Genomic DNA, 27556 nt, shown 5'->3' with positions numbered 1-27556 from the left:
TAAAACATGATTATTTTCCAAGTGAATTTGTCATGCCAGATATTGGCTATATCAATCTGTAGTTCAAGAGTGAGGTCAGGGATGGTTATGTGCACTTGGGATTCATTAGTGCTGAGATAATATTTAAAGCCATGATACCACATGAAGCCACCTGTAGAATAAGCCTAAATGGATGGCAGAGAGGATCACAGACCTAGCGTTAAGGCTCTCCAAACAATTGTCCTTTAGAAAAATGTGCAAAAGCTGTCACTGTGACTTCTTTTTCTGAAAAAAACAAAAACAAAAACAAACAAAAACCAACTTTCGTTGAGCATGAGAAGAAGCATCAAGTATGATAGGGAGAAAACTAGGAGAGTGTTTTGTCTTGAAAATTTAGTAAACAAGTATTTGTAGAAGGAGAGAGTAATAAACTTTGAGGAATTATGCTGAATATTCAAATCAGATGAGGACTATAAATTAACTGACTACAAATTAACTGGTTATATAGAAGTACTTGATAACCTCGATTAGAGTGCTTTCAAAGAATAATGGGAATAAAATAAATGAATTAATGAATTTACTAAATTTTGTGTGGGATTTAGCCCAACGTTAGTTCTAGAGCAGCCCCTACTTACCTTAATCAGTACTGTCCATTTTCCTAGCCAAAATAAATGGCTCCAGGAAGGGAAGCAAGCCATACCAGGGTAAAAAACAAACAAGGTGACATTTATTCTGTGAAAATGTCTATGAATTTCTGTGAAAGAGCATCTGAGTCTCTTACTCTCAGTATCATGCTATGATCATTTAAGAGCTGCAATCATTTGTTTTTTTTATTTTTTTATTTTAATTCCAATATGGTTAACATACAGTGTTATATTAGCTTCAAGTGTACAATATAGTAATTCAACAACTCTATACATTATTCAATGCTCATCATAAGTGTACTCTTTAATTCCCATCAACTATTTCACCCATTGCCCCACCCACCTCCTCTCTGGTAATCATCAGTTTGGCTGCTATCATGTTTATATAGTAAGGGAACATCTTGAAGTCACGATTTAGTTTGGGTATGGTGTGTAGTGGAGGGGGGTGGATAGGGAGGTACCATTTATATTATAAAAAGTAAGTCTATCCTAGGAAGGCTGAGGTGAAAGATAAAGAGATCCTTGGCCCTTGTTGGTATCGTTTGAACTACCAGATAAAGCTGTGTCTGATGATGATCCTGCATATAAACTTCCGTTTCTGAATGTCAACAGATTCTTTCTTGGTTTAGTCCATTCGAATTTGCCTTGTATATCTTTGGAGACATAAAAAAAAATCTCAACTATTACAAGCATCTTGTACTTTTTAATTAATTTTTTGAGTGTTTTGACTTCAGGTATGCAGCATAGTGATTCAACTTCTCTATATATTATGCTGTGCTCACCACAAGTATCTTTCACCACACAACACTAATACAATATCATTGACTATATCCCTTATGTTGTGCCTTTTATTCCTATGACTTATTCATCCCATACCTGGAAGCCCCACTCCCCTTTACCTATTTTGCCCCTTCCCCCACTCTCCTCCCCTCTGGCAACCATCAGTTCTCTGTATTTATAGGTCTGGTTCTATCTTGTTCTGTGTATTATTGAATCAAACATATATTGATATATATTTTTAATATTTTACTAGAGGGTAGTAATATACTTTTCCATAAAAGTAAATGACAAATGTGAACTGGCTAGCAGAAACCTTAAACATCACACCATGTAAAATTAATTCTAATTTCTGAGGTCTTAAAAAGTGAAAAATGTATGCCCTAAAGTCAATCAAATATGATATGTAATCAACACTTGTCATATACTGTATAGTTAAATCATAACATCATTTAAAGAGATCTATTTTTATCCTCATTTAATAGATAAGAATATTTCTCTAAGCTTATATAGCTCATATGCAGTAAAGATAATCAATGATTCCTTGAGTTGTGGAGACCATTTTATGTATCTTTCTTCTTAGCCAACTAGGTAAGGAATTGGAGAAGGAACATTTAAAAGACAGCAAGGAGAACCAAGAGACTGCTTAAATTAACTTAAGCAAGTGTGCTTGCTCCTTTAGAAATATACAACTACCAAATGAGATAGGTAAGCTTCAATTATACCCTACTAAAAAATGCACTGATGTAAACTGGGGCAGATGTTATCAGAGAACAAAAGTTTGAAAGAGCATAGACCAGATGTGGAAGTTTTATTAGCAGAACATGTGTAGAAAAATCAGGAGCCAAAGGATGACAGCAAATTTAGAGACCATTAAAGTGTGAAAACAAATGAACACTGAGGTAGTCGACCAGTTAGGAACCTTTGGTATGCAGATGTTTCATTTGATTAATTTTTAACCAACTAGTGGTTAAAAAACTAGATGATGTCTGCTTCCATTGGGATGAGAAAGATGTTAAAGGAGCTTCACACTTGTGGTAATAACTAGAAAAAGTCGATGAACTAAAATTTATATGGGAAAGGAAAATATTCAAAAATTTTAAGGATTTTGAACACAAGATCTGAGTTGACATTGATACATGGATACCTGGAACATTATAGCTCTTCAGTTTATAGTGGGGACAGATGGAGATAAGGGTAAAAGTGAATTTGTGTAAAATTCTTCTTATAGTGAGATCTTATAGTGAGATTCCACAGAACTGCCAGCTTCTCATTTCCCTGTTGTGTACGTATACAATTGGGAGTGATATAATTGGCTGTTGGAGGAACCCATACATAGGGACCGTGGCCAATCCACTTCTTCATTTTTCATCATCCCAAAAAGTTCCCTGTGTCCTTTGGAGTCAATGTTCTTACCCCTGCACAAGGCAACTAGTAATAAGCTATGCCTTTAAAAAATATTCCAAATGATGAGATAATTTTAGAATTATATAATGTTGCAATCATAATACTGAGTTTTTGCATATCCCCCATCCAGCTTCCCCTCATGTTAACATCTTAAATAGTCATAGAACAATGATCAAAACCAGGAGATTAACCTTGGTATAATATTCCTAAGTAAACAACAAAATTTATTGGAACTTCGACAATTTTTCCACCAGTGTCCCCTCTTTATTCCAGGAGCAAATTTCCAATCTCACTTTGCATCTAGTCATCATGCCTCATGGGAGAAGTCTTTGAGGCATAGATCTTTGAGACAAGCATTCTGCTTCTGCTCAAACTTCTGCGTACTAATTTTAGCAACCAACGGTATATCTAGTTCATGGCAATAATTACTGTGTGTTCTGATGATGATTTTCTGTTTTCCTTATTCTTTCCCTGCACTCAAAGTTTCAGTGAGAATACTATATGTTTCAATTTCATTAGCTTTACCAAACTGAGAAATACCTCATTTTATATACTTACCTCATTTCCCATTTTTTATAATGCATGCAGGTGATCAGAGTATAAAACGTGAATGAATTCAAAGCTCTAAATTCAGAATAGCTCAACCTTTTGCAGATAGGTGAGCAGAATAATCTGCCATGTTGTTGTCAATACTGTCAATCTTCCATGCCTCCAAAAGAGGTGGGGATTGATGTCTTGCAAGCCCTAAATTTGCTAATCACTTATAAGAATAAAAATGTTTCCCACTCACTGAATGTATATTAAATGCTAAACATTGAGTGTGCTTTACACTTTTCCATTTTAGTCTCATAAGTAACAACTCTGAGTAAAAAATATAAGGCTTATACATAAGGACTGTAACATGTCTTCCCGGTAAAATTTAATAATTATAAAAATGGTTCACAGATTGTAATACTGCAATGCCATTCTGATTCTAATCACCTAGATTTAGCACAGAGTACACAAATTGAGTCCCCAACAGATTGTCCTCACTTCAGGTGCTAGCCACAAATTTGAGAGTCCCTAGGACACCCACACTGACAAACTGGCTATAATAATTGGTTCCCACAACCTTTCCAGATTAAACAATTTGCTAGAATACCTCATAGAACTCAGGAAAGTGCTAATATATTCACAATTACAGTTATATTTTTAAGGATATAAATCAGGACTGGCCAAATGAAAAGACACATGGGAAAGGCCTGGGATGGTCCAGAAGTCTGAATTTCTGTGCTCTTGCCCCCATCAAGTCAGTATGAGTCACACTCTCAGCCATTGTTGTGTTTACTAACCAGGAAGTCCACCCAAGCTTCCGCGTCCAGAGCTTTGATTGGAGTTTCATTATCTTTATATGATTGCTTGATTCACTGGTCATGTGACTGAACCCAATTTCCAGCCCTCCTCCTCTCCCTGGAGGAGTTTAGGTTGATATCACCTGGCCCACAGGTGGTTGGTCCTTCTGGCCTGCCACCATCGTGAGTGAACTCATTAGCATAAACTCAGATGTGGTGGACCAGTCTACCATATGCTCTCTGATGACATAAGACATCTATCACTCAGTTTGTATCATGTTTGCTTCCCTTCTATAAGCTTTATGGGTGTCTCCCTCTTTTACTGTGATTTTTACGTAGTGTAGAGGAAACAGCATCAAAATAGCTTGAGAAGTTGTACTTGCAGAGGATTAGTGGATCATTTTAGCCTATACTTTCTTTCTGTAGCCTGCAATTATACTTTTAACTGTAAACCTGTTGATATGGTGATAGGGAAGAAGTGAGAGAAGAGCCAATTATTTATCAAACACTTTCTGTGGTAGACATGAGGGAGCCTCTCCTAATTTTCCATGTGAAAATAACTTTCCTGTAATGGAAGTGAATATTACAGTGTGGAAATTGTAGCAAATCCCAGATCTGTTTAATTCAATAAAGTCCTACACCTGGCTTTTCCTAAATAATTTGCTATTTAGTCCACTAATCCACAAACTTTATGCCTAACACTACACTTTAAATCTCAGCTAGTGTCTCTACCTTAAGGATTTTCTATAACTGATGCTTTCTGCTGTTTTAAAATATAGAGTCAGCTAATTGATTAATAGTGTTAAATTAATTTAACATTTTTTTCTTTTTTACCTCAGCTTCTACTTTTTTTTTTCTATCTTGAATTTTCTCTTTGTTTTTGTTTTGTTTGCAGTGAGTATTATAGCTTTTAGGCTAGTAGATAAAACTGGAATGGACTTGATATTGATAAGTGGAAATTATTTTATGCAAGTCCTAAATTATTACACAACTGTCATTAGCAAGAGTATACTCCCCGAATCATGTGTACATTCATTTATCCATTCATCCATTCATTGAATAAACATGTCTTGAGTTAAAAAAAAAAAAAAAAGACTTCTATCACTCAGAAATTTCCAAGGGTGTAGAGGTTATCTCCCAAAGAACTTGGGAAAAAGACCAGACAAATTCTTTAATATGCAACAAGATTAACAGACATTAGCATCTGAGAGAGGGATCTGAAAAGCAGGCTTAAAAAATAAAGTTGAGATGAATTACCATGAAGATCAGGAGCTACTACTAAACAGGTAATTTACCACCGCACATTGTGGGTAGAGGGGGAAGAGAGTAGGGGAACCATAAAAATTACAGATCCTCTTTAGATGAAGGAGTTATGAGCAAGACTGAGCTAGTGTTCTAGAATATAAATGCCATAATTTTCTCCTTACCTGAAAATTACATAGACCAAAAATAAAATCTAGTCTTTCTGATGACATAAAAAAAATGTATCTCTAACTCACCAACACCCAGAGGTTTTGTCAAAATTTTAAGTAGCTTTAGAAGAAATGAAAAAAGTGGTAAAGTAATTCAATTCTTAAAAAAAGAAGAAAAAGATTATATAGAGTGTGGTGTCGCTTTTGATTGGATAGGGGCCCCCAGATGTGGGCCTATGATCAGGTGGAATCAGGTGGCACGGATGGGGAAAGGATCCATCCAAGGCGGAAAAAAGGAGATAGAAGTTGATTGAATGCACCACAAGGGAGCGTTGGACAGGCCTGCAGAGGGGAGCTGTCTGCCAGGAGGCAGTGGGTGGGGGCTGTTTTTAAAGTAGGGGAGGTGAGGAGGTATGGCGACATGTGGAATTCTCCCTTTTTTGGTAACTGTGTCTGGTTGTAAGTAGCCCATGGGTTAGTTACGGTTTATGGATATTTTGAGGTGGGTCGCCTGTTGGGCCTGTCTGTATGCAGCCAGGGGGTCTTGCTGTGGGAGCTTTCTGACATTCCATTGCTCAAGCCTGTTTGCCTAAAAGCAGCCTCTACAAAGAGGACTCAAAATAGAGGTCAATACTGAAAGTGTATGAAGCTAAAAAAAATAAAAAGTCACTTTGTCTTATGATACCAGAATGAGAACCTTACCTTGGGTATAAACATCCTACCTTTTGAAAATATAGCAGCCATTAATAAACATCAGGGAAAATATTTGGTATCAGCAAATTAGTCAGCCTCTAAGCAAGAAAGTATATACTATGCCGTTCGACCTATCTTTCTGTGCAAAAATTGAGAACCAGAAAAAGTCTGTAAACTTGAACTTAGATCAATAAAAATGATCCAATTTGAAGAAGAAAGAGAAAAATAGATTTAAAAAAAAATAAACAGAACTTCAGAGGCCTGTGGGGCAATATGAAAATGTCATAGGAGTAGTTCATAAATACATATTTGTTGTGAAAAATTCAAACCTACTGAAATATATGTAGCAAAATGTTATGCTCTCTCCTCACGTTAGCCTCTCACAGGTTACCAGTGTTTGCATTTAATAATATATATCCTTTTATGCTTTTTTCTGTGTACTTACCTGTGTGAATATGTAAAGGGTTTATTTTCTACATAATGGTATTATACTAAAATAAGTGGTGCCTATTTTTAAGGATACATTAAATTTGTGATTATTCTAAGTATATTGAATAAAATAAGAAAAGCCAGGAAAAAAAAAAAAAAAGAATAACAGAAGGATTTGTGGGAGAGAAAAAAGTTTCCCTCTATCCATCTAGGTTTTGGGTTGAGACCTCCCTATAATAAAAAGATTAACAGGAGAAAAACAAACAGAAGTTTAATAACTGTATAACTCCTGTATACGTGGGAAATATCCAGGAAAACTGAGTAACTCCTTGAATGGCCTGAGCTATCACCTTATATACTATCTCCAGCTAAAGACAAAAGAAGATGAGACCAAGAGTCAGACAGTTAAGGGACTGAGCCACTCAGGCCGTGCAGTTTTAAGTCTCTGCCTTCTCCATTGGTAAGGATTTCCAGAGATTCTAAAGACATCTTTCCTTACCTGGGACAAGGAGGGAGACACCCTTACAAATGGAGATTTCCCTTATAAATGTATGTCTTTTACAAAAGGGTAACTTCTACTGACTTCCCAGAACTTTTTATCTATCTGTTGTTTCTTAACAACAACAACAAAAAAATCCTAAAAGAATCCTTTTTTCTTCAGGTATGGATGTCTCATAGATACGGGACCTAAGAAGTGACCAAGGCAGGCAGCTTTTATACTTTTTAGACCAAGTAGTGTAAATCTGTGAGGAATTGACAAGACAAAGAACATTTATGTTTGGGAGCTTCAATTTGTAAGAGATTCTAAACAGAATTTGAGCTGGGGTAGTAAATTAATAAACGTAACGAAGTTTGTTTATATAGGCTTCTTTGGACCTGAATTCCCATCTCTGGTGATAAGGATGGCTTCTCTCAGTCTCCTGATGGAGGGGGAGCACCCTTCACCCAGGAGATTTACTTCCTGCATTCAGGGAGACAAGGGGTCAAGATGCTCTTCTTGTACTGACTGCTTGTTGATTGTAACTTTAAATCAAAATAATCGATATACCAGTGTGGCATATCTTGGGGGTAGGCTGCCCTGAGCCCCAAGAGATATAACAAATGATGGGTTTTGTCTCTGTAATGCTGTTTTAAAAGCTATATTTAACCTACCCTGTGGGCATGATAACATAGTAACGATACAGGTTTTACTAGCAAAGAGTTTTAAGTATATTGTATCAAGTGACAAAAATAATACAATTTAGTAATGAGTTTGGTTTTTTTCTTAAAGCTTAATTTATTTGAGAGACACAGAGAGAGAGAGAGAGAGGGAGAGAGGGAGGGAGAGAGAGAAGCAGACTCCCTACTGAGCCTGAATCCCGATGTGGGGCTCGATCCCACGACCCGGAGATCATGACCTGAGCCCAAGACAGATATGCTTAACCGACTGGGCCACCCAGGCGCCCCAAGTAATCAGTTGATGTCCTTTGTTTAGGGGAAAATGATCCATGGATTGGGGGGAGTACATTGCCTCACAAGCACTGGGGCACTCTGGAGAGATTTGGGGCAAGATCTGGTGTTTATAGAGCATTAAAAGCATAGGACATGATTGGCTAAGCTGTTGCAGTTTCCTGGTAAGGCTAGCAGGGTCCTATTTTCTGATTTTTTGTTTTTCTATTACGATTTTATTTATTTATTTGAGAGAGAAAGAGAGAGAGAGAGCTAGCACAGGAGTGGGAGCCCAAGTGGGTGGGAGGGGCAGAGGTAGAGGGAGAAGTAGGCTCCCCACTCAGCAGGGAGCAGGAGTAGGAGCTCCATCCCAGGATCCTGGGATCAGTGGAAGGTGGAGGCATAAGACTGAGCTACCCAGGCGCCCCTAGCAGGTCCTGTTTTATACTGTAAGGTGAGCCAGCTAAAGCTGAGTCGGAGTTGGAGGACTGTGATTAGTTCTATGTTAAGTTTCCTACCTAGATGGTGAGGTGTTTCCCATTAAGTGCAGGCTGACTTGGCTTTAGATTTGTGATGAAGGCCCTAAAATGGGGCACTCTCCATTTTATGGGTCCTGATATACAAATTTCCTTTATCAGTTGAAAACGATGCTTCAGTATACTATGAGAGCTCCTACTGGTGTATAAATATCGGGAACATTTTAGGCTCTTCACATTCTCATCATTAAATTAATAATTATCAAAGCAGAAAGCTGTGATCTGAAAATATCATACCCAAATGATTTAGGAACCTGGTGTTTGTGGTAGCCAGCAAATTCTGGCCTGTGTTACTTGCTTTTTGAAATGCATCAGACATTCATGTCATTGTGAAACTTTTAGTTCTAAATTTTCCTGTTTTTATTACAAAGCTTTGAAAAGTTGAATTCCTAGAAGAGAAATTGACTGAATAAACTCATAAAATAGCAAGCTAAAGGCCTTCCATCAGAAAAAAAAAGGTTTGTCACACATGGTCATCAAAAATTTGACCCCTGAAACCAAATGTCTTGATTCACTACCATTCTCAAAGGCAATATAAAGATAAAAGAGCAAGTCCATTAAACCAATTGACACAATTCAATTATTTTTCTAGAGTGTGATTGAATTTGGGGTGGTATTTTCTTAAAAAAATACCTGGGTGATTTCCCTGTTGCATTGACAGTAAGACTCCTTTATACTTTAAAAACAAAACAAAGCAAAACAACAACAACAACAAAAATGAAAGGCTTTGTTATTTCTAAGGATAAACAAATCCCAAAGAAATAAAAGGTCTTATATCTATGCCAGCAGTTTATATCATCTACATGTTAAAAATCCTTTCCCAGCAAATTTAATGTAAAACAGGAGTGTAAATGCAGCTGGGCTTTATTTGTGTAATTAACATGAGAAGAGCAGTAAAGATCAGTATTCACAGAGAACACCTGCTTTTTTCACTCTCCATAAAAATTAGCATTTTGTGAATCATGGCTAGTTAAAGTAGTGGTATGAGACACTACCATACAAAATGTAAAAGAAATCTTTGGAAATGCATGCCTCATTTATTTAGTGCATATCCTTTAAAATTCACTTTTTCTTACTGAGTTATAGAACATTTGGTTCCTTTTGCACAACATTTCATGATGTGTTGTTCTCATTGTACCATTTCCAGTGAATGAATATTGAATAGCAGTTGCAAAGCTATTTTGAGGAAGTTCCAGTTTTGAACAGACAATGGAATCCCTAGAAAACTGTGCTATTACAATCTCAGAATGAATTGAAATGGCAATATCTTCCACATTTATATGTATTTAGACAATCTTTGTAAGTCATGTTACTTGTGGAGAGCTTAGGTGGTGTGAGAAATGATTATAAAGCAAAAAGGTTAGGAGACGTGATAAAAAAAATCTTTAGCGTATTCAAGAGAAGTCCATTGCTTTTGGAATAAATGTAGAAATCACTTTAAAATTCCCTGTAGTGATTTTAAACTCGTATTATATCTGTATTCTATGAAGGTGAACAAATTTTAAATTATTATCTCCAATGAGATTTATGAAATGATGCACCAGTTCAATGCCTGTGTATAAAGATATGGGCAGAAAAACAAGTTTGCTTTTTTTTTAAATCTATAGAAATATGATCGTATGGATATATGAAAATGTATCTTGGTTATGTACTTTGATCTATGCTGTCAGGGATCAAGAATGCCTTGTCTCCTTCTTGGGGAGCAAGAGCTCCTGTCGTCTTTCTAGATCCTTCTAGGTAGACAAGGATCAAAATGACATGAGACAGATTAACAGGAGAAAATCAAATTTAATAGGTGTATATATGGGGAATCCACATAGAAATGGAAATTCCAAAGACAGGCAAAATGAGGAATATATATATATATATATATATACTTCATTCTGAACCAAGGAGAACAGATAAGGATCTGGGACTTCAGGGGAAAGGAATGAACTTCACAGGACAGTAAGAAGAGCAGATATTTGGTAATTAGATGTTCACCATGCCATACAGATGGGTCACTCAGATAACATTCATCTCTGCTAATAATTCTTATTCTGGGGATTACTCCCAATTTAGATTCTTCTATGTAGTTAAGAGAGGGGCAAAAGTTTCTCTTGAGCCCGCATGGTCTCAAGTGCCTTCAGCTCAAAGTAATCCTCATGCCAAATTGGCACATTCTGAGGGTCCTGACCTGAATCCCTTCAATGCTATCATTTATTACTATTACAATAGGAAAATTTATAAAGCAATAAGAAGCATATATTGTCTATTTTTAATAGCATCTGTAAAATTGTGGTTTTAGTTGCCACTTGGCCAAATTTGGTTATCAGTTTGTTGCATGAATTTGTGGAGGCTTATCTGGGGAAAAAATCAGCATCAAAATATCAAAAGTAGCATGGCAGCAAGTAATGTTTATAAAATGTCTGATATGCTCAAGTTAATTAGGTAAAATAATAGACCAAGAGCATTAGGCAGACTACACACAATAGTAAATGACACAAATATTAATAGTGTAAAGTTCAGAGTAAGCCAAGATAACTGTGGGTTTAAACATTTTCAATGCATTAAATTGAAGTTCCTTGTGAGAAGGTTGATAATTCAAAGAGCTAATGTTTATTTGGGGGTGGGCAGAGTTTTATAGATATAGGAACCTCATAAGTCTAAATGGAGAATTGGAAATCTATGTCTAATTGGAAGAAGTAGAACTTTTTTGACTCTCGTAGAAAATTCATATAAAGTCAAGTTGTGGGTATTGTATACCACTACAATTTTGTTATTTCAGGTTTTTTGGGCAAACAGCAAAATTAGTATTAATTTGACAATAGAAAGTATACTAGATAGAAAGCTGGAGAACATGGATGTACAAACTAGTACATATTTCCAACCAAATTTTAGTGTTTATTCTAGAACTGCTCCACCTTAATTCTTATTGACCTGCTTAGTATTTTATTGATCTGTTACTTGTCTGAGTTCTCTTAATACTCTCTTACCAATCTTATCACTTTTGCTGTTATTTCATGCCTATAGTTATTTTCAAAATTAAATGGAAACTCGTTGGTGTCATAGCTGTTGATTAAAGGGGGAGGGAAGGGGAAAGATGACAGAAAAACATGGTGGAAAGAGCAGCATAAAAGAAGCCAGAATACCTAGAATTAGGTCCCAGGTTTGCCTTTTCATATCAGTGGTGTCAGAAAATGTTACTTCATATTTTTGAGCCTCCTTCTACTTCTTCGTAAAATGGATTTACATCACTGATTTTCAAGCAGTTTATCAAGAATACCTACATTTAAAAAGAAATACTTCCAAGACAAATCTTTAGACAGGGGTGGCAGTGTAAGGAGATTGTGGACTGTTTCCTCCTTCACATTTTCAATTGCTCCAACTTAAAGAAACAGCATTTTAATATATCAAGGTCCTGCAAATTTTGGTCAAGAAAAAGACAACTTATGGGCACTTGGATGGCTCAGTCGGTTAAGTGTCTGCCTTCTGCTCAGGTCATGATCCCACAGTCCTGGGATCCAGTCCCGTGTGGGGCTCCTCCTTGGCGGGGAGTCTGCTTTTTCTTCTCCCTCTCCCCTTCCCCCTCTGCTCATGATCTCTCTCTCTCTCTCTCTCTGATAAATAAAATCTTTAAAAAAAAAGAAAAAGAAAACTTAAAAATGACTGGGAAGCACTATAGCCTTTTTACTTACCCTTGCCACTGTGCTCCCTGGTTTGCTGTTGTCTTGAAGACCAGCCTACATTTCCAGGCTAGGATGCAGTTCCCTGTATCTGCAGGGTGCAGAGCAGGGCTTATTATCAAGGAATTGTGTTTATAGCACATGAATGATTCAGGCAAGACACTTGTCTTTGTTTTGCCTAACTCAGAACACACTCAGGGTACAGAAATGTCCTAGTTACTCTCTACTGCCTTTAAAGAATTTTTTTTTAATTTATAATTTTTATTCAGCTTTTTTAGTTGTTCTTAATGGAATGATTCCTCTGACATAAGCTACTCCATCATAGTCAGAAGCAGAAGGTTGCCATCTCCCAAATATGAGATTTTAAAATGAAAACATAATATCAGGATTTTTAAAATACTATACCACAATGTCTATTTTGTATTTGAGTAAGTGTTAATGAAATATCCTTTTTCTCTTATTTTTCACTAAACACATATTTTTTAATGTGTGACAAGTGGACAGATCATGGAATTTTTTTTTTTTTTTTGAAGCATGGGAAATAATTTTTGAATGGATGTAACATACCAATCCTATGATAGCTACCTTTTGGTATTTCTACCAGAGACTATTCATATTGTATATGTCTAATAAAGTCACATATGTGTAATTTTTTAGAAGTTCTGTGTAATCAGGTCACTGTTTTAATTAGCATTATTAACAAAGTTTTTCTGACCTGATAAAGTTAAAATTGTAATCATTCGTTTGACAGGGAAATTATTTTAATCAGAGCACTTGATTCATATTAGTGGGTTCATGGCAGTTTAAATTGGCTAAGTATATAAGGCTAAAATAAAGAGAGAAAAATATAACAAAGGAAGAAGAGGGACCACAGAACACAGACAAAATTGTTTGCAGAAGAAATACTGTGTATTACAAGATAACCATCAGCATTAACATCACTTAACATGTATTGACTTTTCTAGAAATTTAGTGCTTCACATTCATCGTGTAATTTAATCTATATAACAAACCTACATGTTAATTATTAGTAGTATAGATTTATAAATGGGGAAGCAAGCTCAGAGATTAACAGATATTGCATGATAGAGCTGGTATCTAAACACAACTCTGACTGTCTTGGCTTCAAGATGAAGCTGGGGCTCAGGGTCCAAGACTCCCTGGCTCTGGGGGGTCCAAACAGACCAGATTAAGTCACTTGCCATTGACAAAATCCAAAGACAGAGAGATGAGTGGTGGTGAAACAAGAAAGGAATTTATTTTGGTGAGGCCAGCTTCAGGCAGACATAGGACTAGTGTCCCAAAGTGTGTCTCCAAATTGCTGAAAAAGCTTCTAGGTTTATATAAGGAAAATGTGGGACAAAGGTCAGTGGGTATGTGCAGTTGGGCAAAGAAAATCAAGTTGATCATGGTCTTGGGGTCAATCAAGTGGGGTCTTGCTGGTGCCAGGGGAGGGGTAGTTTCGGTTCTCATCCCTGGATGCTTTGCCTGCTAGGTCTTCTGCCGGCGTTAAAGAGAAGCTGGAAAGAAGAACTTGATCATTTAGAAAGTACACACTGAGGTAAGAAATGGAGGCAGTTAAGGGAAAAACTGGGTCCTCTTTCAAAGGCAGTTTTTTAATTTGTTTTTTGTTTTCTTTGTAGTAGTAAAATGACCACTTAGCTGCTACCACTCCCTGCAGAAGTAGCTCAGAGAGTGGGTTTAAATGAACCTAAGATGTTTGAGTAACATGTGAAAATCCCAATCGAAGATACTGGGTGGGATGTTGTCTCAGGAAGGTAGGGCTGGACTCTAATTGGCAAATGAGAAATCTTAAATACCATCCATTTATTCATTCATCAGTGTTTATTGAGTGTTCCTTGCTATGTAAGGTATGTGCTCTTAACCATTAAACAGTCCAGATTTAGGTACTCAAAGGGAATGTTTCTCAAGCTTGCAGTATAGTCAGTAAAATCGGGGAGATGTGAGATCTTAATGATTCTTAATTGTTCTTAGTGAAAAATAATAGAATGGTATTATTATCAATGAAAATTACAGAATAGATCAAACAGCATCAAATAGATCACATACAAGCTTATTTCACCTAATAAGGTCATTGTGTGTGTGTGCGCATTTATGTGTGTAAATTTTTGTTTATGCTTACACATACACACTCATACATGTGTTGCATCACAATGGAAAATGTTCTTTTTTTTTCTTGTGTTTCTCAGTCAAAAAATTGAAAAACCATTTTCTAAGGAACACCAAAAGATTATGTACTCAGAAACAAGAGTCTACAAAATTTAACACTCAAGTACTGAATGTTACATCATAGAATATTCGGAAAATTAGTACTGTAGAGAGTAACCAGTGATCTGGCATGATGAAATTTTCCATATTGCAGTCTAAAAAAGGAATTTAATCGTATTATTTCACTTGCCTTAATAATCTGGCTTCAAAAATAGAGACTTTAAAAACAACTTCCTGGTTGTGTCTCTGTTTTTGTGATTACTAATAGCAAATATTTGTTATTTTTTATGGAAACAATCCTAATCAGTCAACCATTCCTGCTTTTAGCCTCCTTCTAAGAAGCCACAAACAAGCTATTATAGATAGAAGGGCTTAAAATAAATTTGTTTATTTGATCTCTTTACAAAAATATTTACTTTGGCTTTTTTTTTTTTTTTTTTTTTTTAAGGAATCAATGAAAGAAAAATTTCCCTCTATGCCAAAGCTTCTGATTCACATTATTATTTTTTCATTCTGGTGATTTGGGGTATTTGGGATTTCAGCCATTTCTGATTAAAATTCTTCTAGTGATTAAAGTTGACCTGAAAACTTGATGGCTTGCTTATTTGTTTACAAGCTGGTAGCATTTCTCTAATGAGCTGTGAGTCTTGGGACAATAATGTATTTATTGGGACCATAGTCACATAGTCACATCATGAAAACTATTTATTACATGCTGTTTATGGTACTGTAAACTTTTTTTTTCTTTAGGTTTTAAAATAGGAAATAGTTGGCTGCAGCAAAATTTTGAAGTAATATTGCTTTCATGTAGGCCACACTGGCTCTATTCAGTACATTATTTCATCTATAAAATATTCAACATTTAAAAATATCTGGCCTGAATCACAAACAACAGAATTCATGATATTCAAAGGAAACCTTAGGAAAATAAATTACTATACAACATAGTTATGATACTAGACTCTTCAAAAAAGATGAAAGGGAAACAATGTGATCTGTTGGTCTAAACAGAAATTGTTGAAAATAGTATTTCACATAAAAAGACTTAGTAAAACATTTAATAATATTGATCTCTCACTAGAACATAGATTAAATAAGCCTGAAGCTTTTTGTTTATATGTTTTAAATAAACAATTTCATATATATATTTATATATAATATATTTATATATAGTATTTAACATAACTGTCAAATTAGTGGCTTAAGCAGTATCATCTTAAAATAATTCTTGAGCCTGGATTCTCTTGTCTTTGGAGTGATTGTGAGATAGAGAAGCTGAAAAGACTCCATTTTAGAAAGGCTCCATTTCTGCTCTTTTTCTGCTAGGCCCTATTTACTCATGTTCTCTATTTCAACTTGCATCTGAGTAAAAACTAAAGAAGTTATGTTCCCAGTCAAGGAGGAAGTAAGAAAGTTAATCATTCTCCCAGTTTTGTCTTAGGCTCCCAAACACCTGATAATATCTAAGAAGAGCTGGATCCCAAACACGTTCAAAGACATTAGCTTTGAATGAATCTGGCATCAATACCCCCTACCTTTAGTGATTTATGGAATAACACTTATTATTCATCTGACACTCACCTTTGATCAGACCCTACCCTGGATTCCTGGAGAAACACATATCGTAGACCCCTTTCCAATATAAATTCCTAACCCCATGCATTGGGGAGACTCATTATTCTTTCCTTTCCAAGTCTCCCAGACACTGTCTACTATTCTCTGTCATTCACACTATTCCTTAAACTCTGCTTTCAGTCTCTCCAGCTTGTGTCTGATTTCTATCCTATGAGAAGCCAAGGACCCTCTTGGTGGTCCTGAGGGACCCCACTCTGAGTTCTCAGAACCAGCCTGCCTGCATCAATTGCATGTAGTTTTACAAACTACATATTTTACAAGGCATCTAGCTTGAGAGATGTAGGGGGTGGGGTGATCCAGGTGGGGCTGAAGCCATGATTCTCTTTGATAAAAAAAATTTACCTCTAGGCTGACAGAGGCCTTGAACAACTTCTTTTTACTGATCTATATGTTCTTCTATTTCTGATCCAGAAACATAGGTTTGAATGGAAAGGCATTACTCTTAGCATGACCACTTTTGCAAGAGGACTATAGAAAAGGTCTTAGGGTAGATTTATTATAATTCAAGTAAAAAAATCATGATTATGCATATTATCAATACATAAAATATTTAACATTTTTTTCTTTAGGGTATATGAACATGTTTTTAACAAAGAATTCTTTTTAAAGACTTTATTAATTTGACACACAGAGAGAGGAAGAGAGCAAGCACAGGCGGGGGGAGTGGCAAGCAGGGGAGAAGCAGGCTCCACGCTAAGCAAGGAGCCCGATGTGGGACTCGATCCCAGGACCCTGAGATCATAACCTGAGCTGAAAGCAGATGCTTAACCGACTGAGCCACCCAGGTGCCCCAACAAAGAATTTTATTTTAAAAAACATTTTTAGGGGTGCTTTGGTGGCTCAGTAGCTTATGCTTCCAACTCTTGATTTTGGTATAGGTTGTGGAGCCTGCTTGAGATTCTCTCTTCCTCTCCCTCTGCACATTCCCCCCTAAGAAACAAAACAAAACAAAACAAATTTGTAAAATAGAAGTGTTTTCATATGTCCCACAATGTATAATAAAACCAATTTTCCGTTCCAGAAATTGTTTCAAAAATATATTTCAGGGGCATCTGGGTGGCTCAGTAAGTTAAACATCTGGCTTCAGCTCAGGTCATGATCTTGGGGTCCTGGGATCGAGCCCCGCATCATAGTTGGGCTCCCTGCTTATCAGGGAGCCTGCTTCTCCCTCCCCCTCTGCCCCTCCCCCTTTGCTCATGCTCACTCTCTCTCTCAAATAAATAAAATCTTTAAATATATATATACATCAAACTATATGATATATATGATATATATATGACATATATATGTCAAACTATATGATTATATGTCTTATATGATTAAGACAATCATAGTCTAGATGATCACAAATGATTATAATTGTTTCATTGGATTATAAATACTTATGAAATTTACATCTTATATGCACTCTCAAAATGTAGATCTTCCCTATCTGTAGCCTAGCAAACAAATTTCACATACAATAGATATTGCTTCTAACTTTTCTGTATTGATGAAACAACCTGATCTTTACCTATGTAATTTATTTATACAGACATATTCCCAAATCTTTTTTTCTTTTACCAATCAGACCTGCCATTCATACCATTTGCTATTATGCATTCCATCCTCAATAGGTCATTCCATCTATTGATTCACAGAACTTGCTTGTTTTTGTCTCATGTGACTCTACAACCTATAAAACCTGTACAAACAACCTTTGAAACATCTTTATCCTACGCAGTAGGGACAACTACAGACGGTATTGAAAGTAAGTGTGTACTCTTGGTTTACATGACCTCTTTTGATTTGCTTGTTTATTGTTGATGTTTCTTGGAGAGGAAAAAAAAAAACAGAGTGGAAAAGTAGAAAATACAATCAGGACTCATTTCTCTCCATCCAAAATTACAAACGCTATTTTTTGCCATTTACACTTTAACCTAATTCTTGAAAAACAAAAACAACATGAATATATTGAGTTCCATTTAATTAGCTCTCCAAGGCAATTGCCACTTTGAGTTTGTATTTTCTAGTTTTTTATCCATTTACTTTTTTTTCCATTTAAGACATTTATTCAAACCCATCAGAGAAATGGACAGCATGGGTCTATAACAAAGTGCCATGTTTTAAAAGCATAGGTCAGTAACTGTATATGAGAGTGTACACTGCTACATACAGATTAATTGATCAGAGCACAACTTTTTTTTTTTTTATTGTTCAACTTTTTTTATTTTTACCTATCTGGAAGGAGAGACTTGGTATATCATTTAGTTTGAATCTGCTTCATCCTATTTACTAGTAAGGTTAAGGCTGAACATGTTTTCATTTAATTTATGGGTTCTTTACATTTCCTCTTTTTTTATTTTATTTTATTATTTTTTATTATTATGTTATGTTAATCACCATACATTCCATCATTAGTTTTTGATGTAGTGTTCCATGATTCATTGTTCGCGTATAACACCCAGTGCTCCATTCTTTAATACCCATCACCAGGCTGACCCATCCCCCCACCCCCCTCCCCTCTAGAACCCTCAGTTTGTTTCTCAGAGTCCATAGTCTCTCATGCTTTGTCTCCGCCTCTGATTTCCCCCCCTTCATTTTTCCCTTCCTGCTATCTTCTTCTTTTTTTTTTTTTTAACATATAATATATTATTTGTTTCAGAGGTACAGGTCTGTGATTCAGCAGTTTCAGCAGAGCACAACTTTTTGATGTTCAAAACAGAATAAGGTTCCCTGTAAAACAGTACCTTTGTGACATTTTTAACTTTAGTATTGCTCTCCTTCTTCTTCACCCTCTCCTTCAACAGAATCCACACCAACCTCTCATAATCCTTCTCAAAGGCAGCCATGTCCTCGCGGGCCTCAGAAAACTCTCTTTCCCCCATGCCCTCACCCACATACCAGTGAACAAAGACACACTAGGCATATATCAAGTCAAATTTGTGGTCCAGGTGAGTCCAGGCCTCAGCGATGGCTATGGTGTTGCTCAGGATGCGCACAGCTCGCTGTACTTTGGCCAGGTCTCCACCAGGTACACAGTGGGATGCTGGTAATTAATGCTGACTCTGAAGCCAGTGGGGCACCGGTCCGCAAACTGGATGGTACACTTGGTCTTGATGGTGGCAAGGACACATTGACATCTTTGATAACACATCCCCACAGTACAACAGGCAGCAAGACATGTATTTACCATGTCAAGGGTCACATTTCACCATCTGGTTGGCTGGCTCAAAGCATGCATTGGTGATCTCTGTTACAGAAAGCTGTTCATGGTAGGCTTTCTCAGCAGAGATGACAGGAGCACATGTAGCCAGAGGGAAGTGGATGCAGGGATAGGGCATGAGGTTGGTCTGAAGTTCTGTCAGATCAACATTCAGGGCTCCAACAAACCTGAGGGAAGCAATGATGGAGGACACAGTTTGACCTATCAACTTATTCAAGTTAGTGTAGGCTGGGCATTCAATATCGAATTTTCTACCACAGATATCATAGATGGCCAAATTGTCTACTGTGAAGGCACAGAGTGCTCCAGGGTGGTGTTTGTGGTGAGGGTTGGAATTGTAGGGCTCAACCACAGCTATGGAAACTTGGAGGGCTGGGTAAATGGAGAACTCCAGTTTGCACTTCTTGCCATAAACTACAGAGAGATGTTCCAGATGAACCTGGATCCAGATCCCCCTCCAAAGCTGTGGAAAACCAAGAAGCCCTGATGACCTTATGCACTGGTCAGCAGCCAGTTTCCAAATTTGGTCCAAGACAAGATCAATGATCCCTTTGTTGATGGTGTAGTACCCTCAGGCATAGTTTATTGGCAGTATCTTCCCTGCCTGTGATGAGCTGCTCAGGGTAGAAGAGCTGAGGGTAGGTGCCAGTGTGAACTTCATCAATGACTGTGGGTTCCAGGTCTGTAAACACTGCCCTGGGAACATGCTCCCAGCATGAAGGTATTGAAAGAGTCATCTCTTCTCCAATGGTCTTGTCACTTGGCATCTGACCATCAGGCTGGATGCCATGTTCCAGACAATGGAGCTCCCAGCAGGCATTGCCAATCTGGACACCACTCTGGTCAACAGGGATGGGGATGCGTTCACTTATGGTTGCTGCTTTGTGGCAGCCAAGCAGATGGCGGAGAGAAAAGGGAGAGGTTGCTACTTTTTACAGGGTGACTCTTAGGTAGTAGATGATGTAAGAGAACCTATCTATTTATTTTTTAAATTAGGATAAAAAATACATACATAGAAAACATAAAATAAAATATTGTGCACTTAAATGCCTGATTACAAATTGAACACTGGGTAAACATCTCCTAGGTCAAAATATATAACATTGTTAGAATCTCAGAAATTATTCCCAATTGTCCCTTTTCCATAGCATCTTACTCCCTATAAAATACCACTGCTCTGACTTCTGTGACAGTCATTCCCTTGTTTTGTTTAGTCTCCATCTATGCATTACAAATAGTATAGACTAGTTTTGTCCATTTTTTAAAATTTTTATTTTATTTTTTAAAGATTTTATTTATTTGTTTGACAGAGAGAGAGAGAGAGAGAGCACACACAAGCAGAGGGAGAAGTGGGCAGAGGGAGAGGGAGAAGCAGGGAGCCTGATGCGGGGCTCTATCCCAGGACCCTGAGATCATGACCTGAGCCGAAGGCAGCCACTTAACCACTGAGCCACCTAGGCACCCCTGGTTTTGTCCACTTTTTAATTAAAGATTTTATTTTTAAGTCATCTGTACACCCTGAGTGAGGCTCGAACTCACAACCCCAAAATCAAGAATTGCATGCTCCACTGACTGAGCCAGCCAGGTGTCCCTAGTTTTGTCCATTTTTGAAATTTGTATCAATGGAATCATATACCGTATATTTTATGTGTCTTTCACTTGACATGATACTATTTATTTATTTATTTTATTTTATTTATTTTATTATTATTATTTTTTTAAGATTTTATTTATTTGACAGAGAGAGACACAGCGAGAGAGGGAACACAAGCAGGGGGAGTGGGAGAGGGAGAAGCAGGCTTCCCACGGAGCAGGGAGCCCGATATGGGGCTTGATCCCAGGACCCTGGGATCATGACCTGAGCCGAAGGCAGACGCTTAACGACTGAGCCACCCAGGCGCCCCGACATGATACTATTTAAATTCAAATGCATAGTTTACACATTTCCTTGCAATATTGTGTGCCATTTCATGAATATACAATTTAATTATTTATTATTGACAGGGATTTGGGTTGTTTCATTTTCTCAATATGACCAACATATGTATCCTATGATAATTGAGCATTCATTTATCAAGAGTGTACACTTGGAGTAGAATCATATTTGATAGGATATGTGAATTTCTAACTTGACCAGACAATCCCAAACTCATTCCTAAAGTCAATGTGCTAGTTTATACTCCTACCAGCAGTATATAAAAATTTCTTTGCTCTACACTTTTGGAGGAATAGAATTATTTATAATTTTAATGTATTAAATATATGTAATAGATACTGATTACAGCGAGTATGAAATGGTATCTATTATAGTATTACTTTGCATTTACTTGATTGTTAATGAGATTAACTGCATTTTAATGTTTCCCCTATGAAATACTTTAGGACATTTTCTGAAAATTATGTAAGATTTTTACTCATTTTTCTGTTGGAGTATTTCTCTTTTATCATTGATTTGTAGGATTTCTTTATATATCCTAGATATTGATTCTATATTTGTGTTATATAACTACAAATATCCTCTGTAGTTTGTTTTTTTATACATTTACACACCTTGGTTTTTCCATCGATGGCAGATAGTCCTGATTCCCAAACCGTCCCGAGGCACTCCAGGATACCTCATTGATTTCACGGGTGTGCTCCAGGACATTTTACATTTTCAAAGGAAATTCAGCAACACAGAACACCTATTGAACATTGTGTAAAATACTTTCTTGAGGAAGTTTACAGTTTCAATATTATATTGTGCTACATTCTTTTGGATGATAACATGTTTGCTAAGCTAGGTTTCTGGTGTTTTTTTGTGGTCAAAAGAAACCACCAATCTAGACACAGACCATACACCCTTCCCAAAATTAATTCAAAATCAATTATAGATATAAATGTAAAACTCAAAACTATAAAACTCCTAGAAGATAATATAGGAGAAAACCTAGATGACCTTGGTATGGTGATGACTTTTTAAGATACAACACCAAAGGCATGATCCATGAAAGAAAGAATTGATAAAGTTGGACTTCATTAAAATTAAAAACTTCTGCTCTACAAAAAACAGCATCGAGAGAATTAGAAAAGTTCTAATTCTGGAACTTTTCTGGGAGAAAGTTTTGCCAAAGACACATTTGATAAAGGATTGTTATTCAAAAAATACAAGGAACTCTTAAACTCAGCAATAAGAAAATAAAACATCTAAGTTAAAAAATGGTCCAGGGGCGCCTGGGTGGCTCAGATGGTTAAGTGTCTGCCTTTGGCTCAGGTCATGATCCCAGGGTCCTGGGATTGAGTCCCGCATCGGGCTCCCTGAGGAAGCCTGCTTCTCCCTCTGCCTCTCTCTCTCTCTCTCTGACTCTCATGAATAAATAAATAAAACATTAAAAAAAAAGATTTAAAAAAAATGGCCCAAAATCCTTAACAGATATCTCACCAAAGAAGATACACAGATGGCAAATAAGCATATGAAAAGATGTTCCTCATCATATGCCATTAGGGAAATATAAATTAAAACAATGAAATACCACTACATACCCATTAAAATGGCCAAAATCCAGAACACTGACAAAACCAAATGCTGGTGAGGATATGGAGCAACAAGAACTTATTCATTGTTGGTGGGAATACAAAATGGTACAGCCACTTGCAAGACAATTTGGTGCTTTCTTACAAAACTACTCTTACTCTTGCCATACAATCCAGCACTCAATACCCCTTCGTATTTACCCAAAGGAGTTAAAATTAGCTGTCCATGTATAAACCAGCAAATGGAGGTTGATAGCAGTTTTAACTATAATTGACAAAACTTGGAACAACCAATATGTCCTTCAGTAAGTGAATAAATAAATAAACTGTGGTACATCTGGACAATGGAATCTTATTCAGATCTAAAAAGAAATGAGCTAGTGGGGCACAGCTCAGTCCGTTAAGCATCCGATTCTTGGTTTCAGCTCAGGTCATGATCTCAGGTCCTGAGATGGAGCCCTAGTTGGGCTCTGTGCTCCACAGGGAATCTGCTTAAAGTTCTCTCCTTTTCCTTCTACCCCCCTCCCCCACCTGCTTGCTCTAAATAAATAAATAAATAAATAAATAAATAAATAAATAAAATGAGCTATCAAGTCATGAAAAGGTATGGAAGAAATGTCAATGCATATTACTAAGTGGGGAAGGCAATTTTAAAAGGCTACTATGTCATTTCAACTACATGAAATTTTTGGATGGGCAAATTATGAAGACAAAAAGATTAGTGATTGCCAGGAATTGGAGGAGGGGAGAGGGATGAATAGATGGAGCTCAGATGATTTTGAGGGCAGTGAAAACACACTATATGATACCATAATGATGGATACGTGTTATTATACATTGATCCAAACCCATAAAATGTAAAACACCAAGAGTAAGCCTTAATGTAAATATGGACTTTGGGTGATTGTAGTGTGTTGACATAGGTTCATCAACTGTAATAAAAGTACTACTCTGGTAGGGGATGCTGATAATAGGGCAGGCTACGCCTGGGTGGAGCATGGGGGAAATGGAAAATCTCTGTATCTTGCTCTCAAATTTGCTGTGAATTTGAAACTGCTATAAAAATAGTCTTAAGAAAAAACATTTTAAAAGCAATTACCATGCAAAAATCAATTTGAAAGAGAAAATGAGGGTGGCAACATCCAATCTCATTCAAAGATGATTAACAAGTAGTGCAGCACTCAATGGGCACACACATCCCATTAATAAGTTAGTGAGATTATTTAAGAGTGAAATAAAAATATTTTTTCAATTTATGCACATTTATTTTTCAAATAGCTACTACACTTTAAGGATATAAACATTAAGTTTTAAGAAACTAATTATTAAATAAACAGAATGGTTGAGTATTTCTTTTGGCCTATGAATATCACGAAAAAAAAATTGAGACCCTAAGGATGTTATGAACAGACAAAATTTAAGAACTTCTGGAATAGTGTTGCAGTAAAGAAAGGTTGTAATTGATTGGCTTGGGAAAAGGTACAGGCATACCTCAGAGATATTGTGGGCTCAATTCCAGACCATGGCAATAAAGCAAATATTGTAATAAAATAAATCAAATCATTTTTTGCATTTCTTAATGCATGTGAGTTATGTCTCCACTATACTTTAGTCTGTTAAGTGTACAATAGCATTATGTCTAAAAAAATACATACCTTAATTAAAATATACTCTATTGCTAAAAAATGCTAATCATCAGCACACCTGGGTGGCTCAGTCAGTTAAGCATCCAGCTCGATTTCAGCTCAGGTCATGATCTCAAGCTTGTGAGATTGAGCCCCACATCAGGCTCTGCACTGAGAAAGGAAACTGCTTGAGATTCTCTCTCTTCCTCTCCCTCTACTCCTCCCCATCACTCATTGCTCTCTCTTTGTCTAATATAAATAAATACATCTTAAAAAAAGTGCTAACCATCATCTAAGCTTTCAGTATGTCATCATCTTTTTGCTGGTGGGGGGTCTTGCCTCATTGTTGATAGCTTCTGACTGATCAAGGTGGTGGTTGCTGAAGGGTGGGGTGGCTGTAGCAGTTTCTTAGAATAAGGCAGCCTGTGAAATTTGCCACATCAATTGACTCTTCTTTCATGAACAATTTGTCTGTAGCATGTGAAGCTGTTTGATAGTATTTTACCCACAGTAGAACTTCTTTCAAAATTGGAGTCAATCCTCTCAAACCCTGCTGCTGCTTTATCAACTAGGTTGGTATAATATTCTAAATTCCCTGTTGTCATTTCAAAAATTTTCACAGCATCTTCACTAAGAGTAGATTCCATCTCAAGAAATTACTTTCTTTGCTCATCCATGAAAAGCAACTCCTCAGCTGTTGAGGTTTTATCATGAGATTGCTGCCATTCTGTCACATCTTTGGGCTCCACTATTAATTCTCTTGCTGTTTCCACCACATCTATAGGTATTTCCTCTACTGAAGTCTTGAGCCCCTCAAAGTCATCCAAGAGGGTTGGAATCAGCTTCTTTTTTTTTTTTTCTTTTTCTTTTTAGATTTAAATTCCTGTTAGTTAACATACAATGTAATGTTAGTTTCAGGTGTACAATATTTAGGGTCTTTTGTGGTTCCATACAAATTTTGGGATTGTTTATTCTAGCTGTATGAAAAATGCTGATGGCCTTTTTATAGGGATTGAATTAAATCTGTAGATTGCTTTGGGTAGCATAGCTCTTTTAACAATATTTGTTCTACCAATCCATGAGCATGAAATGTTTTCCAATTTCTTTGTGTCATCTTCAATTTCTTTCATCAGTGTTCTGTAGTTTTCAGAGTACAGGTCTTTCACCTTTTTGGTTAAGTTTATTCCTAGGTATCTTATGAGTTTTGGTGCAATTGAAAATGGGATTGATTCTTTGATTTCTCTCTCCTTGAAAAGAGAAATCTGCAGAAATACAACAAATTTCTCTACACTGATTTTGTATCCTGTGACTTTACTGCATTTGTATATCAGTTCTACCAGTTTTTGGGTGGAGTCTTTTGGGTTTCCTAGATAGGGTCTCCTGTTATCTGCAAGTAGGGAATAGATTTCTTACAAGCTCCTGTTAATGTTGACATTTAACCACTTCCCATGAATCACAAATGTTCTTAATGGCATCTAGATTAGTGAATCCTTGCCATAAAGTTTCACTTTGCCCAAATCTATCAGAGGAATCACTATCTCTGGCAGCAATAGCTTTATGAAGTGTATTTCTTAAATGATAGGACTCGAAAGTCAAAATGACTCCTTGATCCATGAGCTGCAGAATGGATGTTTTGTTAACAGGCATGAAAACAACATGAATCTTGTTGTACATCTCCATCAGAACTCTTGGGTGACCAGGTGTCTTGTCAATGAGCAATAGTATTTTTTTTTAAGATTTTATTGATATATTTGTCAGAGAGAGAGAGAGAGAGAGAGGGAGAGAGCACAAACAGGGGGAGCAGCAGGCAGAGGGAGAAGCAGGCTCCATGCTGAGCAAGCAGCCCGATGTGGGACTCCATCACAGGACCCCAGGATCAAGCTGAAAGCATACCCTTAACCAACTGGGCCACCCAGGCATCCCTGAGCAATAATATTTTGAAAAGAATCTTTTTTCTGACCAGTAGGTCTCAACAGTGGGCTGAAAATATTCAGTAAACCATGTTGTGAACAGATGTGCTGTCATCTAGGCTTCCATTTAGAGAGCCCAGGCTCAAGTAGATTTAGCATAATTCTTAAGGGCTCTAGGATTTGCAGAATGGTAAATGAGCACTGGCTTACAACGTAAAGTTATCAGCTGCATTAGCCCCTAACAAGAGGCAACTTGTCCTTTGAAGCTTTGAGCCAGGCATTGACTTCTCTATAACTATGAAAGTCCTAGGTGACATATTATTTTAGTATAAGTCTATCTCATCTACACTGAAAATATATTGTTTAGTATAGCTGCCTTCATTAATGATCTTAGCTAGATCTTCTGGATAATTTGCTGCTTCACCTTGCACTTTTGTTATGAAGATGGTTTCTTTTCTTAAATCTCATGAAACTTCCTCTGCTAGGTTCAACCTTTTCTTCTGCAGCTTCCTCACCTCTCTTAGCTTCCTAGAATTGAAGAGTCACAGGCTTGCTCTGGATTAGGCTTTGGTGTAAGGGAATGTGGTAGTTGGTTTGATCTTCTATCCAGACCACTACAACTTTCTCCATATCAGCAAATAAGGCTACTTCACTTTCTTATCCTTTGTGTGTTCATTGGTGTAGCAACTTTAGTTTCCTTCAAGTACTTTTGTATTCATAACTTGGCTATCTGTTTGGTGTGAGAGGCCTCACTTTCATTTTATTTTGGCTTTGGACATGCCTTCCTCACTAAACTTAAATCATTTCTAGCTCTTTTTTTTTTTTTAAGATCCCATTTTTTTATTATTATGTTATGTTAATCACCATACACTACATTATTAGTTTTTGATGTAGTGCTCCATGATTCATTGTTTTCGTATAACACCCAGTGCTCCATGAAGAACGTGCCCTCTTTAATACCCATCACCAGGCTAATCCATCCCCCACCCCCTCCCCTCTAGAACCCTCAGTTTGTTTCTCAGAGTCCATAGTCTCTCATGTTTCATCTCTCGCTTTTGATTTAAAGTGAGAGATGTGCAACTCTTCCTTTCATTTGAACAATTAGAAACCCTTATAGGGTTTTATTGGCATAATTTTA

General features: G+C 36.7%; 1 pseudogene; it reads right to left on the bottom strand.

Moving 5' to 3' along the window:
* Positions 1 to 18913: 18913 nt before the first annotated feature.
* LOC123860299 (tubulin alpha-1A chain-like) lies at positions 18914 to 25155 on the bottom strand (annotated as a pseudogene).
* Positions 25156 to 27556: the final 2401 nt, after the last annotated feature.

This window comes from Mirounga angustirostris, unplaced genomic scaffold (assembly GCF_029215605.1).
Source record: "Mirounga angustirostris isolate CCGP_5_RB_7025 unplaced genomic scaffold, mMirAng1.0.hap1 SCAF_4, whole genome shotgun sequence".
NCBI lineage: Eukaryota > Metazoa > Chordata > Mammalia > Carnivora > Phocidae > Mirounga > Mirounga angustirostris.
Note: the sequence above shows the minus strand (reverse complement) of the source record. Positions and strands in the feature narration are given on the sequence as shown.